The sequence below is a fragment of the Phaseolus vulgaris genome, chromosome 10 (assembly GCF_051622355.1).
Source record: "Phaseolus vulgaris cultivar YP4 chromosome 10, ASM5162235v1, whole genome shotgun sequence".
NCBI lineage: Eukaryota > Viridiplantae > Streptophyta > Magnoliopsida > Fabales > Fabaceae > Phaseolus > Phaseolus vulgaris.
This window is the reverse complement of record NC_143507.1, coordinates 16,754,842-16,765,864: the sequence shown is the minus strand read 5'-3', so window position 1 is coordinate 16,765,864 and position 11,023 is coordinate 16,754,842. Positions and strand designations below refer to the sequence as shown.

At 34.6% G+C, this 11,023-nt stretch overlaps 1 pseudogene; it reads left to right on the top strand.

Moving 5' to 3' along the window:
- The first annotated feature begins 2,249 nt into the window (after positions 1-2,249).
- LOC150024664 (uncharacterized) overlaps positions 2,250-11,023 on the top strand; it is a 43,587-nt pseudogene continuing 34,813 nt past the window's right edge.

Here is an 11,023-nt window from a genome sequence, read left to right as displayed (position 1 = left end):
GAATTGATAAGTATTTGAGTATCACATTCCGATCTTGAGTTCAAAATTGAACGGATAAGACCGTTAGAAATTGGACAATTTGATTTAAGTTGAACTTCATTAAATATATACTCTGGATCTAAATATTTAAGAACAGGAAATGTAATAAAATTACATAAAAATTAATTTTTGTTAAGGTATTTAGATTGTTTTAAATAAATAATTTAATTATATCACGAAGATAATGAGATGAAATTATTATTATTATTATTATTATTTTGGACATAATATGTTTTGATAAAATTTAACGATTTTTATTAAATATTTCTAAAAAAAAGATTTTTTTTATTTAATTTATATTTTAATTTGAAGTTTTAGGCATATTTTTTTTATTAGAATAAAATTGAATATTTATACGTATGATTTGTTATTAAAATTAAAGGAGAGAAAAAATTTCAGTAAAAGCAATATGTGATGTTAGCTGACAAACATTAATTATTAACAAAAGATGTGGAATATCTCCATCAATTAGAAAAAAGTATGAGAAAAAAATATATTAAAATAAACACGAGGATAATAGAGCTATGTTTTAAGCACATGTAGCATACCGACCACTTTTTCCATTTTGTTTTCGTCTCATGTGTATGATGGTGTATCCATAGCTTCTTCTTATAGCTTCTTAATTAGTTGTCAAGCGATTATGCTTGATTGAACATTGCATCTTTCTTAGTCCGTGGACTTTTTACACCACTATATTACGAACTTCGTTTTCGCAAAAAGAAAATATTGTGGACGGTCCTCCAATAATTAAATACATACATATTTTTTTCGTTATTCTTTTTATTTTAATCTTTTATTGCATCAACCGTGACGTCCATTATTCTCTCTCTACCTTTTCTTTCTTCCCCTATTTCGCCATAAAATAGAGGCAAGTTTTTCATTCTAAAAACATTTGTAGTTTTCCGTCAACGCCACATACGTCTACTTAGTGTTTCCAGTGGGTATATTATTTATTAATTCTCTGAAGTTTCGAAAAATTATTACTGTCGGCTAATAGCTGCAAAACTTTTAAAAAAATCTATTGTTAATTAGAAAATAATATCGGCTTTGTGTTTCAGAAGAGAATCACTATAAAGACACTAGTTAATACATTACATGTCTTTGACCCTACATAATTTTCATTTTGAATATTGATTAGTCTTAATGTGAACTTAGTTGACATTACAGTTAAAATATTATTTATATTTAATGTCGATTTAACTGACTTAAGGAAAATTAAATTTAATATTAATGTATGTGGATTTAGGTGAGGCTAACAAAGTTTTAAATATTTTTTAACATTTATTTTATTTGATTAAACATTAATTTGACTGTTTTTAACAAACATTAGCTAATTATTTTAAATTATTGTTGAATTATAAAATGTCATTTATTTTGTTTTTTTAATAATGAGGTAGTTCTCGCCGGTTGACTCAGCCGTCGTTGACTTCAAAGGTTGGTGGTGACTCCTATTTTTCGGTGGTTTCTGCTCTCTCCTTGGGTGGTCAAGAGTGGCTCCGCTGAAACAAAGGGGGCCCTACCTGTTGATGGCACTCCGATGATCAAGTCAGTACTGAGCTAAGAAACAGTAAGTATGTAAAGCAGTTTCAGTCTTAGAAACGACGTACCTTTGTAGGGTTCTTACCACCCTTTACATAGGTTGTATCTAGGTCAACTCCCTGTCCCACGAGGATCTTCCCATAAGTGAAATTAGGGTTACTGGTGAGGCATCTTGTGACGCGTTGTACAAGCTTAGCGCAGCCGCAACACAGGACTTGCCTCTTCTAGAGTGCATAATCTTAACAGTATGGCCGCCAGGGTACCAACTCATGCACCAGCGTTGTGGGGCCATCTGTTCTATGGGTGTCCTAATTATTCACGTGCCATGCATGCAGTCTATCATTGGAAACCCTAACCCTTATGGGCCTTAGCGCTTCTAAGGGATACTTACTTGTGCGAGACCTGAACGTACTATACACACCACATGCATGATCTCCCTCGTGACTTAGGTTATTCTTTCGTCTGGGTGATAACTCATTATTATTTCTGGGGCCCATTTACGTGGCATAATAATGCGACCGGACCACCGAGGTTTGATGTCAAAGTCTGACGCCGATGTCTGACGTCGATGTCCGAGGTCTAGCTAGTACAAAGGTAATTCAAAAATATGATGGTGTTGCTTTCATTATTTATTGGAATCCTTGGATTGTTGAGATGATTGGTGGAAGCTAATGGATGAAATAGACAAGGATGGCTCCAATGGAACTATGATTTTCTTAAAGGTGCATGAGAGGTAGGAGGAGTGATTCGTTGGGCCATATCACTTGGGGAGGTGAAGAAGAAGATCAAGGTATCTATTCTAGAGAGGTCTAGACAAGGGAGTGAGAATGCTTGCAAACTTGGCAGCAATTCACTTATATATTGATCTTAGAAAATGAGAGCCAAGCACCTAAATTTATAGGACAGAGGGCTGGACATTTTGGAGCCAAAATTTGAAAATTCAAAATAAAACTCTCCAATGAGAAAGTGTCATATGGAGTTATGCTTTCCATGTCTAGCTCACACCTTCCATGTTAAATCATTTCCACTCCTGGGCTACCATGTGGATGTCCATGTGCTCCATGCCAAGGTAATTTTCGTCCTCTAACATACCCTAGACGTCTTAGGGTTACATTGGGTCCAAAGAAACCTAATCGTTATCCTAACTAGTCACTTTTAGACCTATTTTTTTATTGGTCCAAATACAAGCCCAAAAACCTATGCTACTTGGCCCAAATATTTGGTCCATTTATTTTATGCTACTGGGCCCAATACATGGCCCATGAAATCCTAAAAAACTTTATACAATTTATTTTAGCTAAAGCTTGGCCCAAAATAATGTTGCCTAGTTAAACAAAACTCAGTCTTCTTGTATTCTTCTGACGAAAGCTCTAGTTTATGTTTTGATGAGTTGGAGGTATTCTTGGATATGTTTGTACATTCCTTCATCCTAGAGTTTTCCTCTTGATTGGGCCTACAAAAATAAACAAAATCCCAATTAGACCCATATTTGCGTATAAATCCATAAACAACCTCTAGGTATTCATCCTCCTTATATGTTGTTGTGTGTGGCAGGGCACTTTGCCATCATCCCCTCCTTCTTGAGAGGATTTGTCCTCAGATCTACAAGGTTGATCTCGAACAACAACCTTATTCTTGCTTTGAAAACTATGCTCTTCCTCGTGGATCAAATGACCATTTGTTGGAGTCGTCAAACAAATCAAATGAGTTAGTTTCAGCAGTTGTATAAAACTCAGTCTTATTAAGTTGCCATTCCTCTTGTTTTTGGTAACTTTTCACAAGATATCATTAGAGGGGAGTACATAATTTTATTTTCTATGTTTTTCCTCCATTGTTCTAGAATTTTATTACTAGACTCTTTAGACACTACCTTTTGTTCGAGAAGAGCTAGTGATTTTTTCAGTTTTTATTTTTTGTTTTAATCTTATTTGATCATCTAACACTTGAGAAGTTGTTAAAGCATAATTTTTTTTTCATGTGTGAAGGTAATCTCGTTGGTATGACCATTATGCATGGAGTTTTTAACAAATTTCCATGGTCGTCTCAATAAGACATGACAAGTTTCCATAGGCCCTACATCACATAAAATTTTATCTTTATAGATGCCTACAGATAACTCAACCTTCACCTGTTGGTTAACTATCAATTCCATTGTTAGCCACTGAAGCTTATAAAGTTTGGAATGGGGAATGACACGAAGATTTAACTTTTCAACCAGTCCAACACTTACAGCACGATCCGCTATCCACAATGAGATAACAAATATTTCTAAAATTTTACGTGTATGAAATACATTCTCTCTTTGTGAATCAGATAGAGGACTAGACTGATTGTTAGGGTTACACTAAATTATGAGCAATCCACCCTCACAAGGATAGGTTGTCTTACTTATTTTATCATCTGTACTTGGTCTTTTACCACTTGTGAAGGTGTTAAAGGACAGAGTACAAACTTTTTTTCCTTGTGGGTAAAAGTTATCTCGTTGGTAAGACCATCATGGGTAGTTTTCTTGTCAAATTGGCATGGTCTTCCCAATAAGATATTGTTAGAATGGATGGCTTTAAACTAGAGGGGGGGGTGAATTGTTTAAAGAGGGTTTTCGCAAACTTTTAAGCCAAGAATGAAATTACTTCGAGAAACAAATGATAAGAAATTCAGTTTGCCAAAACACAAAGCAAAAACAACAGCACCAGAAAAACAATCGGTTGTTTCGCAGAAACAATCGTTTGTTTATACCAGTTTGCAAAAATTAAAACTGAATTTAAAGAGATTAAGGATAGAGAGAATGCACAAAGATGTTTATACTGGTTCACTCTAAACCCAGAGCTACATCCAGTCTTCTCAGAAACCACTGAGGAATTCCACTAAACAATCAAACCTAGATCACTTACACCACAACCAAAGAAGTGACCTTGATCCCCCTCAAGACATACACTCCTCTTGGTCAACACACCAACACTAAGAAAGTTGATCTTGATCCCCTCAAGAACACACAACACTTCTCAGCAAACACACAAGGTTTCTTTCAACAGATACAAGGATTACACTTGTTACAAAACAAATCTGAAATCAATACAAGAGAAAATCCAATCTCACAAACTTTGATCAAACTCAATCTCTAAGCAATCTCAACTCTTTCAAAATCTGTTCAAATCTGAAAAACCCAAATATGCTTTTCTATTTGTAAAACAAAGTTGTTGTTTGTTATCAAATCTGAACAAAATATTAATTGCATTTAAAGATTGGTCAAAGCATTAAAAACTGGAAAGTAAACAGTTGGAAAATCATTTAATGCTCAGTCAAAGCACAAAACAGTTTTCTGTTATGGTACCAAACCAAACAATCGGTTGTTTCCACGAATCAATCGGTTGTTTTGGTTTTGACAGCAAGTCAACCATAAAAATAGTTTTCAACCTTTTCTAAAAACACCTAAGTATAAAACAATCGGCTGTTTCGACAAAACAACAGGTTGTTTTTCACTTAGCTTGAAAAACACTTTTTTTTAAAAGGATTGAGAGTGCTTATGCTTTGGATTCAATCAAGAGTGGATTACACATTAAATCTACCCCAGATCCTATCTAAAAGGACAACTCAGCAACAGCAAGCACAACCAACCTTCATCATCCTTCAAAGGGTTTGGATTCTTCAAAGCTTGAACACCACTTGGTTCAACAACTATGACAAGCTTACATGGGTACTACATCACATAAAACATCATCTTTGTAATTCGCCATAGGAAGGCTGACTTTTACCTGCTTATCTAAAGTTAAGTTCCCATCTTCATTAAGCCATCGAAGTTTATAAGGTTTTGGGTGGGGTAAAACTTGTAGATCAAGTTTTTCAACCAACCTAGTGCTACAACAGTTGCAGCAAGATCCATTATCCACAATGAGAGAACAAGTGTTTTCTAAAATTTTACATCTTGTATGAAATATGTTCTCTCTTTGTGTTTCATCTTTCATGTTAGGTTGATTGTTGAGGGTTCCTTTGATCATAAATAATTCTCCCTCACAAGGATATGCCCTCTCACTCTTTTCTTTTTCTTCTCCCCTACTAGACTCATCTTCTTGGCTATTATATTCATCTTTGCCCCTTAGGATCAGGGTTCTCCTATTTGGACATTGGGATTCTATATGACCTCTACGAAGACATTTGAAACATTGTATGTCTCTAGTGCGAGTTGTGGGGTAGACACATCCTTTCCTAGGCTCTTGGGAGTTTCTACTTTGGATTTATCTTTTGAAAAACTATCCTCCCTTTCCTTTTTGTATTCCTTCTTGGGATAAGAGTTAGAATAAGAACTTTCCTTGTGACTTGACCACTCTTATCTTTTATGCGTTTCAATCTGACATTTCTACTAAAAGTTATTATTATGTTATTCATTGCCTTATTTTGAACAACTTTCAGTTTTCATGCATTTCAATCCTACTTCTCTATCAAAAGTTAGGATTGTTTGCTTTTGCACTGGACAGAGCGCTCAGTGCTTGGTGCGCGGGTGTGGGTAGCTCGCCTCGGTGGTGGGACCATGGTATGGGCATGAGTTTTTGATGGAAGAGGCCTCAACACCAATCCATTGAAAGGCCACCAAAATGTCAAATTGAGGCAACCACTAGTGTTATCGTCAAAGAGGGGTTAAGAGGACGCATTCTTTAATTCTTTTGTCATAAACTCTAGTGTAGAATAGTTTTTACATTTTTTGTCAAAAGTAGCATAGTTTAATTCTTTTGTATTTTTTGTTGAAACATGAAAAGTGGTACCTAAAATGCTAACTTAAGTTTAATTAGAGTTTCCTACTCCTAATTAAACTTAGGTCCAGCCCACATTTAGCCTAAGCGTAAGGTTCTAGAACTCCTAGCACATGGAAGAATTCTAGAACCTACCTCACATGTGTTGAATTTAGGAGCCACCTTCCCATGTGCCAACATTTGAATTTCCCTCCAATTCTCTTTTCATATTCAGCCCACTCTTGCTATATATAGAGGAGTTTGGATCATGTAAATTGAAGATTAATACATGAGTGAAATTGCTGCCAAAATTGTGCCAATATCACTCTTTGCCCAAAACCTCTAGGTTATCCTTTTGATCTTCCTATACCATCACCTTCCAAGTAGAGTTGGCCTCACCACTCTCAAATCCTACCTATCATGCACCTTCAAGGTCACCAGCACTCCTAGGAGGACCTTATTCCATCTCCAATTCATGAAGCTTCCTTAAATCACCTTCAAAACCGAAAAAGGAGGACACAAATTCATCATTTGGTATCATGAGCTACGGTTCTACAAGAGCTAAGTGTCTTCTTGCATTTTAATTTTTGTGTTCTTCATTTTTCCGTGTTGTTCTTCAATTCTCCATGTTGTATTGCTGTTTTTTGCATTTTAATTTGATTTAGATGTTGTTTGAAGAAATGCAATCAGTGCATTGTGTTCAAATTGTTCTTAAGCTTCTAATTTTCACATTTGTGTAGGAATCCATATAGAATTGTGTTGGTGTTCTATTTTTAGTTTGTTTGAGTCTTGTTTGCAATTCTATTCAGTTCGTTATGTGTCTTTAGTCATTTTAATTTCTGAATCCAATTGTGTTTTGTCTAAGCCATGTTTCTCCTAATTTGTCATCAAATCCATGTAGTGCTGATTTTGTTGATAATTTTGGTTTCTTGATTTGATTTGAGTCCAAATCTATAATTCTGTGTTTGTTGATCCTTTGGTGCATTTTTTCTTTTAGTTTGAGTTCATATTTGTATGTTAGATCCATACAAATTCATATACATTCATTGCATTGTGATTTTGAAGTTCTTCATTCTGTTTTTAAATTCCAAAATTAGGATTACTCTATTTTTCAAATTTTGTGCTGGCTGTTTTTTGTTATGAAATTCAAATACGTTGAAGAAAAATTATGAAAATCTGGATCTATACAGTTTGATGTATTAGAAAATCAAGAAAAAAAATCAAAATACAAAATAGAAAAAAAATGATAAATAAAACAAAAAAGTGTGCATCCTGGCGCCAAAATATATGGTAGTTGGACAAGAATTTTGAAAAGTTTATCACAATTATTTGGTGCATAGTTTTGGTGTGATTCCAGCGCCAAAAGTTTTCTAAGACCTTGAATTGTTGTGGTTCAAATTTCAGAATCAAATTTCAAATAGCCAGCTCAGCATAAATTTTATAAGTCACGCTTTTTAGATCTAAAATTTCCAGTAGTGCTGTTTTGGTTTTTCTAGTAAATTCTAGTGCCATTCTCTAGGTTCAATTTCTGTGCTACCTTTTGTTGAGTGTCTATTTTTTATTGCTTGTCCAATATTATTCAATACTCCTTCTAGTTGTGTCATATAAATCAAATCCATTTGCTGTTGTCCTATTTTCTAAATTTGAATTGTTTCTTGCTTTCATTTCTTGACCTCTAAAATTGATTGGAGAACAAAATTCAAATTGGTGCTTGTTAAGTGGAATTAACCTTGTGGTGAGTCCATCCCTACTTAGTAGGTACTGTTTTGAAGATTTTAATTGGCTAACCATAAGAGGTTAAGGCAAGGAGCTGCAGCAAATACAAATACAAATACATACACTTTGTAGAACACATCAAGGAAGATCAACCACAAGCCAAGGAGTGCATAGTTTAGGAAATCTGATTTTTATTTTGTGTAATTCAATTTCTTTGTATTTCTTTGAGTTGTAATTACATTCAACCTTGATTAATTAGTGGATTAATTGTGTGTAGACGGTGAGTGTGTCTTAAATGGCTCCAAGTGTCTAGAAGCCTCACCTTAGGAATCGTCTAGTTTAAAGCTTTGTAGTTAGCAATCTTTAATTTGTGCTTAGCTAATTGCTTTACTTTAATTACTTGTTTTTTATTGTCAAACTTGATTTGCATTGTTTAATTGCTTTGCATAAAAATTGACTTTTCATTCCTAATTGTGATCTAAGTAAATTACTTAGAAAAAGAATTGTGTGAAGTCTTGAGGGATAGGTTTTGGCAAGGAAAGACTTGGTACTTAAGAGATCCTAGTGATCCACCTCTCTTTCCTGGAAAGCTACCTTCATTACTTTCCTTTTCTTTTTTGAGGTAAAATACTTATAAACACAAAGTTTTAGTCATGTCAACCCACTCTTCTAAATCTAGTGAAAGTGATATAAAGTCCATTAAAACTCTTTTAAAACAATTAGCCAAGGACTTTCAATCATTCTCATATAGACAATTGGAACATGAGGTACAAATCAAAGAGTTGAAAATGGCTAAAGAAAAGGATGAAAGCTCTAAAAAATCTAAAAAAATATATTCACATGCATCTAGTTCTCACAATCATGAATCTTTTGGGGAAGGAAGTCTTAGGATAAATGAATATTATCAACCACCCCCTAGGAGAACAAGAAGAGAAAGAAAAGAACAAGAGAGCCCAAGAGAGGTTAGGGTAGATCTACCTCATTTTCATGGAAAAGAAAACGTAGAAGTCTATTTAGATTGGGAAATGAAGGTAAAACAATTATTTGCTTGCCATAGAGTAAGTGAAGAGAGGAAAGTACCCTTAGCCACTCTAAGTTTCCAAGGCAACGCTATGTATTGGTGGATGACCCTTGAAAGAGAGAGACGCCTTCATAAGGACCCTCCCATAGAATATTGGAATGATCTTAGGGGAGCTTTAAGACGCCACCATATTCCCTCCTACCACAATAGGAAGTCAATGGACAAACTCCAAGGACTTCATCAAAAAAATCTAAGTGTAGAAGAATATTGGCGAAAGATGATGTTATATATAATAAGGGCAAGGGTTAATGAGGACAACCATACCACCATATCTAGGTTTTTAAGTGGTCTCAAACTTGAGATAAGAAACAAAGTTGAACTTTTACCCTATAAAGATTTAAATGACTTGATTCAACTTAGCATTAAAGTTGAAAAACAAATTTTGAGAAAACAATCAAGTCAAAAACAAAGTTCATACTGTGTATCTTATGACAAGGATGAGTTCCAAAGAGGGGAAGAACATATAAAAGAAACATCTCTAAAACTTTCCCAAAACCTAGCCGAGCATATCTCACACACTCAAGCTAAAGAAATTCAATGTTTAAAATGTCTTGGTAAGGGTCATTTAGCATCTAATTGTTCCAATGAAAGATCTATGATCTTAAGGAACAAAGATGAATATAGTAGCCAAGAAAAAGAAACTAGTGAGAGTGAAGAAAATGAGAAAAAGAATAAGAAAGAAATAGAAAAGCCAAGTGAGGGGTTGTGTGAATCTATAAAGAATGAGGAATATCTTACAACATCCCTTACAAGCATAGTAAAAATAGAATCTTTAAAGAGGGATTGCATAAGTAAATATATAGTAGTTTATGATTACCTAAACCACCTTAGGGAAGTTTTCTTAGTGTTTAGGGCTAATAGTTTGTTTACTAATAGTGATAAATGTATTTACTAATAGTGTTTAGGGCTAAATGTATTTGCAAAAACTTTGGATGTGTTACATGAACATTTCTTTTGGCCTCATATGCATAAACATGTTCATAGTTTGTGTGAAAAATGCATAGCTTGTCGTAAAGCTAAATCTAGATTGCATCCCCATGGTTTATATACTCCTCTTCCTATGCCTTCAATGCCTTGGGTTGACATTTCTATGGATTTCATCTTAGGATTACCCAAGACATCAAAGGGAAAGGATTCCATTTTTGTGGTAGTGGATCGTTTTTCAAAGATGGCTCACTTTATTCCTTGCCACAAAGTGGATGATGCATGTCATATTGCAAACCTCTTCTTTCAAGAAGTGGTTCGTTTACATGGTATTCCTAGAACTATTGTGTCCGATAGAGATTCCAAGTTCTTGAGTCACTTTTGGAAGACCTTGTGGGTTAAGCTTGGTACTAAACTTTTATTTTCTACCACTTGTCACCCACAAACCGATGGTCAAACCGAAGTGGTAAATAGAACTTTGGGACAAATGTTGCGATGCTTTATTTCCGGGAATACTAGAGTTTGGGAGAATTTACTACAACATGTTGAATTTTCTTATAATCGTGTAGTAAATTCTACCACCTCACATTCTCCCTTTGAGGTTGTCTATGGGTTTAATCCCTTAACACCTCTTGACCTTCTTCCTATTCCCATACTTGATGATGTCTTGTGCAAAGATGGGGATGAAAAAGCTTCTTTTGTGAAAAATTTGCATAAAGACATCAAGTTGAGAATTGAGAATAAGGTTGGCAAGTATGCTGAAATTGCCATCAAAAGGAGAAAAGCATTGTTATTTGATGAAGGTGATTGGGTTTGGCTTCATTTGAGGAAAGATCGTTTTCCTACTCAAAGGAAGTCCAAACTAATGCCTCGTGGAGATGGACCTTTCCAAGTCCTAAAGAGGATTAATGATAATGCTTATGAGTTAGATATGCCTGATACATACCTTGGTAGTCATACATTTAATATCAGTGATCTAACTCCTTTTTCTGTAGGTCTC